At 38.2% G+C, this 9,824-nt stretch overlaps 1 pseudogene across 1 annotated transcript; it reads left to right on the forward strand.

Moving 5' to 3' along the window:
* Window positions 1-5,763: 5,763 nt before the first annotated feature.
* On the forward strand, window positions 5,764-6,805 carry LOC104658716 (annotated as a pseudogene). The gene has a single exon (XR_747476.2). The product of XR_747476.2 is annotated as an ADP/ATP translocase 3-like (transcript).
* The last annotated feature ends 3,019 nt before the right edge of the window (window positions 6,806-9,824 follow it).

The following is a 9,824-nucleotide window of genomic DNA, read 5'->3' on the forward strand; positions in this document are numbered from 1 at the left end:
CATTTAAATCTTTGACACAGAAAAACACTTTTCTCTCAAGTTCAGTACATCTATTTATTATTCACACGTCTCTCTTTCAGAGCTGAAAGAAATCACAGTTGGTAGAAATACAGATTTTCTTTTCCTGTTGCTGTTCTATACAAAATTTTAGTCATAGTATAAAAGGTATATCATTTTCCTAGGATATTAATTATAAGAAAATAAATCTTGGGGTAATTCAACTAACTTTTGGGTAGCTGAACCCCCAAACCTGAAAAATCCACCTGTCCTAACATTAATTACCACCCATGGGAAATTCTGCTGAGTAAATAAGAAATGGATATGGCATGAGACAGTGCTATTTGTTTTGCTACTGGAAATGAGAGGAGATTGTTTCTATAGGTTTTAATGTCAGAAAAGGGAGAGTTTATTTCCAAAGTCATAGCAATCACAACATACAAATTCATAATGAATATGGATGCCTTAGATATCTAAAATATTGATCATCAATCAGTCTATCCAAATGTATTATTTTATTATGAGTAAGTGGATGGCAGAGTTTTAAATATCCGTTATCATGACACATATAGAAATGGCAAAATTACAGACTCCAAATCAAACTCAAACCCTAGCACTGCCATTAACTATGTGAACTTGGCTTACTTAAAATATTTTCCAGGCTGGGCACGGTGGCTCACACCTGTGATCCCAGCACTTTTGGAGGCCAAGGCAAGCAGATCACCTGAGGTTGGGAGTTCGAGACCAGCCTGACCAACATGGAGAAACCCTGACTCCACTAAAAATACAAACTTAGCCTTGCGTGCTGGCACATGCCTGTAATCCCAGCTACTCAGGAGGCTGAGGCAGGAGAATTGCTTGAACCCAGGAGTCAGAGGTTGCAGTGAACCGAGATCATGCCATTGCACTCCAAATTGGGCAACAAGAGCAAAATTCCTTTAAAAAAAATTAAAAAATTATATATATATATATATATACACACACACACACACATATATTTCCCCCCTCAGCTTTCCCAGAGATGATGTGCTCATGGTTTTATTAAATGAGTTTAGACACCATTAGAGAAAGTGCATACCACCATGAAGTATATGAGCTAATGACAATTACTCCATAACAATAATTTAGTTTTCCACTGATTTCTAGCACATTACTGTAGGCAAAATGTATTACTTGCTTCTTTTTTCAGCTCTGGTGCCCCAGTGATTGTTCTCCATAACATTTAAAGATATTAAACAAGTTTATCAACAATTTAGGGTTAATGATTATATGTCTCTATGTGCTTCAATTCTCTCTAGAAACTTACTCCATCCTTAATACACACATTTAAGAACCACATTCAATGTTTTTAGTAGACACATGAAGATTGCACAGTAATTTTTTATTTTGCTGCCACTACTATACTATCTTAAAAATAAAACACTTTGCATCAATTGAAAATAAAGACCAATAAAAATGGAAATATATCATATCTGCCATTGTTATCTACTTATGCAAATTATAATCTGACATAAAATAACTTGATTTGTCTTATCTAAAGATGAAAACTAAAATTAGCCAGTGCCACTTTTGTATAGTTACTCTACCAGGTATTTTCACATCTATTATTTCATTTAATCTTAAAAAAAAATATCTAAGTTGTCAATTATTACTATCACTGGGAAAATGAGATCAAGGAAGTGCAGAAAGTTTAAGTAATTTGCTGAAGAACATACACATTGCAATTAGCAGAAGTGGAATTTCCAACCTTGGTATGTTCCAACCTGAAAGTCCATTTGTTGTTATAATACAATGACTCCCTGTTCCTTTCCATTGAAAAATAACAAATGAATCTGAGAAAGATGTACTACATGAAAACTACATGAAAGATAAACTACATTAAAGACACTGATTAATGGAATTGAAAAAGCCCCCAGTAACTTGAAAGATATTCTATGTTCATGGAAGGGAAAATCAACATTGTTAAAATGTCCATATTACTCAAAGCAATCTACAAATTCAACGCAATTCTTATCAAAATATCAATGACATTCTAGAAAGAAAAGTCCTAAAATTTATATGCAATCACAAAAGACCCAGAATAGCCAAAGCTATCCTAAGCAAATAGAACAAAACTGAGGGAATCATATTACCTGACTTCAAATTATACTACAGAGCTACAGTAACCAAAACAGTATAGTCCTGGCACAAAAACAGAAACATAGACCAGTGGAACAGAAGAAAGAACCTAGAAGCAAATCCACATACCCACAGAGAAGTCATTTTCAACTTACCTTTCAACAAAGATACCAAAAATACACTGGGGAAAAGATAGTTTTTTCAATAAATGATGCTGGGAAAACTGGATATCAATATGCAGAAGAATGAAACTAGACCCCCATCTCTTCAAATAAAATGTTGATTCAAATAAAAATGAATTAAAAATTAAAAAATTAAATATAAGACCTTAAACTATTAAACCACTGCCAGAAAACATTGGGGAAACTGTTCAAAACATTAGTCTGGGGAAAGATTTCTTGAGCAATACCCCACAAGCACAACCAAAGTAAATGGACAAATGGGATCACGTGGAGTTGAAAATCTTCTGCAAAGCAAAGGAAACAATCCATTAAGTGAAGAGACAACCCACAGAATAGGAGATAATATCTGAAAACTATCTATCTGACAAAAGGTTAATAGCTAGAATATATAAGGAGCTCCAATGACTACAAGAAAAAAATATAATAAATGGATTTTAAAATGGACAAATAATTTGAACACACATTTCTCAAAAGAAGACATACAAATGGCAGACATGTGAAAAGGTGCTCAACATCATTGAGAAATGCAAATCAAAACTACAATGAGATACAATCTCATCCCAGTTAAAATGGCTTATTTCCTAAAGACAGGAAATAACAAATGCTGGAGAGAATGTGGAGGAAAGAGAACATTCATACACTGTTGGTGTGAATGAAAGTTAGTACAATCACTATGTAGAACAGTTTGAAGGTTCTTCAAAAAACTAAAGTAGAGCTACCGTACAATCCAGCAATTCCATTGTTGGGTATTTACACCAAAGAAAAGAAATCAGCATATTGAAGAGGTATCTGCACTCCTATGTTTGTTGCAGCACTGTTCACAATAGGCAAGATTTGGAAGCAAATGAGGTGTCCATTAACAGATGAATGGATAAGAAAAATGTGGTACTTATACACAATGGAGTGCTATTCAGCCATAAGAAAAGAATGACAGTCAGTCATTTGCAACAACATGAATGAAACTGGAGGTCATTATGTTAAGTGAAATAAACTAGGAACAGAAAGACAAACATCACATGTTCTCATTTATTTGTAGGATTTAAAAATCAAAACAATTAAACCCACAGAAATAGAGAGTGAAAATAGAAATGGTTATCAGAGGCTGGGAAGTATAGTAGGGGGTTGGTGGGGAGGTGGGAATTGTTAATTGGTACAGAAAAAAAAATAAAATAGGTAAGGCCTAGTGTTTCATAGCATAAAAGGGTGACTATAGTCAACAATAATATACTTGTACATTTTAAAATAATTAAGAGCATAATTGGATTGCTTATAATGCAAAGGATAAATGCTTGAGGGAATAAATACTCCATTTTCCATGATATGATTATTATGCATTGCACTCCTGTAACAAAATATTGTATGTACCCCATAAATATATACATCTACTGTGTACCCACAAAAGTGAAAAAAAAATTATAAAAAAAAAAGTCATCACTATGATCAGATGTTGGAGCTAACATACAAGGACATTTTTAAAGGTATTACACATATATTCAAGATCCTCAGATGAAACATTAATAAAATGAACAAACAGATGGGAAATAGCAGATATATGGAAACCATGAAAAAGAACTAAAAATAAATTCTATGAACAAATAAAACATACACACAGAGTCCTGTAAGGCAATATCAGTGGGTTAAGTCAGAAAATGCTAAGTGAGCCTAGCAAGAAAAAAAACAAAGGTGGAAAAGATTAGGAAAAAAAAGATAAAATAACAGCCAAGTATGTATTAACTTGAAGCTATAAAAGCTCAGTGAGCATTGAGCATAATTTATACAAAGAAAACTATATCCTATGCCTAGCGTGGTTGCTCGTGCCTATAGTACCAACATTTTGGGAGGCTGAAGCTGGTGGATTGTTTGAGTCTAAGAATTTGAGACCAGTCTGGGCAACAAGGCAAAACTCTGTCTCTACCAAAAATACAATAATTGGCTGGGCGTGGTGTTACACGCCTATAGTCCCAGCTACTAGGGAGGCTGAGGTGGAAGGATCACCTGAAACCAGGAAGGTCCAGTCTACAGTGAGCTATGATCACACCACTGCACACCAGCATGGGTGACAGACAGAATGATACCCTGTCTCAAAAAAAAAAAAAAAAAAAAAAGAAAACAATCCCCTGTGCTATCATAGTACAACTTCAGAAACAAAATAAAAAATAATGATAGTATCCGGAGAAACAGTACAGTTTAAATAGACAACAATACAAATAATTCATGAATTTCTTATAAGAAATAATAAATACCATCTGACAATGGTCTAACATCTCTAAAGTGCTGCATAAAGAAGAGCTTACTTTAATGAAGTTTTGGGGTGTGGTTTTTATCTAATAGGTTGCATTATAATGGAATTAGATAAAACCCACAGAGATTTTAAGCAAATTATGTCAGCTTGAACTGAAACGGACAAAGTAAAAATGAAGTTAGGTATGTAGACCTTGAACTACCATGGGCAGCAAGGAGGCTGAGAAAACTACTCGGTTGCAACCATGATTTTTTTTTTTTTTTAATTGAAAAGGAAGAGGCCGGGCGCGGTGGCTCAAGCCTGTAATCCCAGCACTTTGGGAGGCCGAGACGGGCGGATCACGAGGTCAGGAGATCGAGACCATCCTGGCTAACACGGTGAAACCCCGTCTCTACTAAAAATACAAAAACTAGCTGGGCGAGGTGGCGGGCGCCTGTAGTCCCAGCTACTCGGGAGGCTGAGGCAGGAGAATGGCGTAAACCCGGGAGGCGGAGCTTGCAGTGAGCTGAGATCTGGCCACTGCACTCCAGTCCGGGCGACAGAGCGAGACTCCGCCTCAAAAAAAAAAAAAAAAAAAAAAAAAAAAAAAAAGGAAGAATAACTGGTGATGTAAAGATGTAAGCCCAATGGGCACAGCAAAGAGTCACGGAACATTAGACCAAAGAATCAGGCCTGCCTGTGGTTAGGCAAGGAAGGAACCAGCAAACAGTACTCAGTGGATTTCAGAATTGCTAGGATGCCTCCTATTGCTGCCTTTTGGAGTAAAAGCATCTATTGTAGTTATCCTACGTCTTTCTCTCTATCTTGTGTTGAATATAGAGGACAGAGGACTTGCCTCATTAATTTACAAGTTTTCAGATTGAGAGAAAATCAGCGGAGCTGCAATTGAAGTGCTACACCCAAGAAAACTCATCCACATCTGGAACTCATATACTTAAGCCGGAATCTCTGATGGAATGAGACTTTATGGGTGGAGGCCTGGGACACAGATGATTATATTTAGCATGTGAGCAGAATAAGAGCTGTTTTGATGACAAGGAACACTGTGGTAGGCTATATTTTTCATAATGGTCATAGTAATATCTCAGTCCAACCTACTCTTCCAGAATCTTGCCTCTGTTCTATAAGGAGGTGGGGACCTTTGGAGATCATAATTAATAAATAGAATGTAGCTGCTTTCGGTTCTGGTGGCGGCAGGGCTGAGCCAGCAATGCCCTCCCGGCCACCATGACGGAACAAGCCACCTCCTTCGCCAAGGACTTCCTGGCCGGAGGCATTACCGCTGCTCTGTCCAAGACAGCCGTGGCATCGATCAAGCGGGTCCAGCTGCAGCTGCAGGTGCAGCACGCCAGCATGCTGGTCGCCGCCGAGAAGCAATGCAAGGGCATGGTGGACTGCATCGTCCGCATCCCCAAGGATCAGGGCGTGCTGTCCTTCTAGAGGGGAATCCTGGCCAATGTCATCCGCTCCTTCCCCACGCAAGCCCTCAATTTCGCCTTCAAGGATAAGTACAAGCAGATCTTCCTGGGGGGCGCGGACAAGCACACGCAGTTCTGGAGGTAGTTTGCGGGCAACCTGGCCTCTGGCAGCGCGGCAGTCGTGTATCCCCTGGATTTCACCAGGACCCGCCTGGCAGCCGACGTGGAAAAGTCGGGCACGGAGAGCGAGTTCCGAGGCCTGGGAGACTGCCTGGTGAAGAGCCCCAAGTCCGACGGTATCCGGGGCCTGTACCAGGGTTTCAGCGTCTCCGTGCAGGGGATCATCATCTACCAGGCCGCCTGCTTCGGGGTGTACGATACAGCCAAGGGCATGCTCCCGGACCTCAAGAACACGCACATCCTGGTGAGCTGGATGATCGCGCAGACCGTGACGGCCATGGCTGGCGTGGTGTCCTACCCCTTCGACACAGTGCAGCGGCAGATGATGACGCAGTCCGGGCGCAAAGGAGCTGACGTCATGTACACGGGCACCACAGACTGCTGGAGGAAGATCTTCAGAGACGAGGTGGCCAAGGCCTTTTTCAAGGGTGCGTGGTCCAACGTCCTCAGAGGCATGGGGGTGGGGGCGGGTTTCGTGCTGGTCTTGTATGACGAGCTGAAGAAGGTCAGCTAAGGGCCTTGGCATCCTCCACACACACCAAGGGAACCAAAAGAACCACGTAGAATCCTGAAGTGTGCAAACCATCGACGTTCGAGAAATTCCAGTCATCTTTTTCCCAGCCGGACCCTGCCTGTAGATGGCCAGGGAAGGCTCTAGAAAAGGGGCGCATTGGCCAGGCGTGGTGACGGGCGCCTGTAGTCCCAGCTACTCACTCGCGAGGCTGAGGCAGGAGAATGGCGTGAATCCGGGAGGCGGACCTTGCAGTGAGCCAAGATTGCAACACTGCACTCCAGCCTGGGCGACAGAGCGAGACTCCGTCTCAGAAAAAAAAAAAAGAAAAAAAGAAAAAAAGAAAAGGAAAAAAAATAAGAAAAGAAAAGAGAAAAGAAAAGGAGCACATTATGATCCAGCCATCTGTACCGGATTCCATGTCTTGATCACTGGGGGAAGGGAACCAGGGTGTCCTTGTGGGCCCACGGGCGAGGCACTCCAATACTCAGACCTAGAGTCCAGATGCTTGTAGGATCCAAGTCGTGTTTAAGCATTCATTTAAAACAAAAGAATCATGTTCCCCATTTGTACTTAAGCACTAGCCCCTCTTTTGCACAGCCGAGTACTTGCAATTATGTTCTATGTTGGGCATCCTGCTGCGAAACAATAAACACAGGATGCGAGGGGGGGAGAATAAATAAATAAATAAATAAATAAATAAATAAATAAATAAATAAATAAAATGTAGCAGAAGTGAGACTAAGTAATATATTAGACCAGCTTAGAAAGACAGTGCAACTTCCTCTTGACCTTTTTTTAGGACGTTTGCCTTTTGGAACTCAGACGTCATGTTATGAAGAGGCCGAGGCTACATGAAGAAGTCATGTTGACATGTTTAGGCACATAGGTCTAGCTAAGGACCCTGCTGACGGCCAGCATCAACTACCAGGTATGTGAGCGAACAAACTGGTGATTTAACCTCCAGCTTCAGAGTAACCCTAAGTAATGCTAAGTACAACAAAGACAAGCTGTTCCTGCAAAGCCCTGCTCAAACAGCAAATTGACTACCATAATAATACCGTTATTTTAAAAAACAGTATTATTGTATCAGTTTATCAACATGGAAAAGCTTTAAATACATAATCTTAAATAAAAAGTAATTTTCTGAAGAATATATACGTTATGATAGCGTTAATATATAACATAATATAATACATTGGAACTGAAGTCTAAATAATTTTGATTAATAAATTTAAAATATCAATATGCTTTAAAATATTTATTGGGTAAATGCATTTATTAATTACTTTTTTTTTTTTTTTTTTTTGAGACGGGGTCTCGCTCTGTCGCCCGGGCTAGAGTGCAGTGGCCGGATCTCAGCTCACTGCAAGCTCCCCCTCCCGGGTTTACGCCGTTCTCCTGCCTCAGCCTCCCGAGTCGCTGGAACTACAGGCGCCCGCTACCTCGCCCGGCTCGTTTTTTTGTATTTTTTAGTAGAGACGGGGTTTCACTGTTAGCCAGGATGGTCTCGATCTCCTGACCTCGTGATCCACCCGTCTCGGCCTCCCAAAGTGCTGGGATTACAGGCTTGAGCCACCGCGCCCGGCCTATTAATTACTTTTAAAAATTTATCAAAAACATGTATAGATAGGTGTTAAATATTTAAGCCACTACAGAATAGATTATGTTTAACAAGAAAACCTTTGAAGATGAGGTGTTGGAAGAAACACAGAAAAAGCAAAATGCAGGAAATGCAAATCAGTCAGTAAATTATTACAGCAAGAATGCATGGTGATTAAAAAAATAAGGTTAGCCTCATACATACGCATGCATTATACATATAGCAAGGACAATAAATGTAAGTTAAATATAATTCTTTAAAAACACAAATTGGATTAAATAATGCTTAAAAATTGTTATAAATGATAAAAAGTATAAGACAATCAAAAAAAGATACACAAAAACTGAAAATACAGGAATAGTAGACAAATTAGACAATTACTAATAACAAAAAATTGAAGCAATATTAATATCAGATAAAAATAATTCAGTGCAAAAGGAATTCAATGGAATATCAGGGGGAATAATTGTTCAAGGACAAGTATTTACCTTTAGCACCTTGGAAACATAACTTAATACATGTATAAGTAATGTATAGGCAAAGAGTGTTAGAACTATGAAAAGAGAGACTAAAGATGTAAATGTATTTTCTGGGTGATGTAGTTCAAAACTGATTGTTTTTGTACTTATGATAAAATAATTCAGATAGAGATTTCTTGAGTGATTTTTTACACAATAAAATATTCTCTTGGTAAGTTTCTGGTCATCTATCCCCTACTATCACCTGTTTTTACAGCTACACCATAAACATTTTAAGTTTCAACTTTCAAAATTGAATTGCCAGAACAATTAATTATGATGTTGAATGACTGAATCTACGAGTATTGGTTTCACAGCAGTGGGCTCTGTCTTAAATATAGAAAGACTTGAGTCATCAATTGTAAATAAAAGTATAAAACATAAATATATATTAATTTTAAACATATAATCAACATAGTGTAAACTATTTGTATTTAAAAATTGTATAAAAATATGAAAATGCAAAGAGATTTTTTGAGTGTTTAACTGACAATCCCATATTTATTAATTAAAATCAGGTAAAAAACAACTATAAATGTAGATAACCTTCAATAAATTTATTTTATCACTTTTTAAAACTTTCTGCATAATAATAGTGGGACATTCTTGATAAAAACAAACATCAATTTCAGGAACACTAAATAAATTATATCAAATGGAATTAATATGCATGATGATTTACTGTAATTTAACTCAAATAGAAAAATTGAAAACTACTCAAGTCACAGATAAAATTAATTTTAACTGTATCTTTGGGGTATACTAAAACTCACTCCTATCATTAGAAAAGGAAATCCATGAAGAAAGCAGGAATTTTCTACAGAACAAAAGTTATAGTGTGTGTTAAACTGGAGAAAGTTACATAAATTGTCAATATTCTTCTGGCACTAAATGGCACTAAAAGGGTACTTTGAAAATGAAATTCAAATGTTAAAAAAGAATAAAACCATCTTCTCTCTACCTATGGCATTTTACCATTTTCCATTCATAATGGATAATACCTGAGGAAGAGTTCTGAGGTGGCAGCATACTTGTACACCTGCTTTGCTAGAATT

The sequence above is a fragment of the Rhinopithecus roxellana genome, chromosome 16 (genome assembly GCF_007565055.1).
Source record: "Rhinopithecus roxellana isolate Shanxi Qingling chromosome 16, ASM756505v1, whole genome shotgun sequence".
Taxonomy (NCBI): domain Eukaryota; kingdom Metazoa; phylum Chordata; class Mammalia; order Primates; family Cercopithecidae; genus Rhinopithecus; species Rhinopithecus roxellana.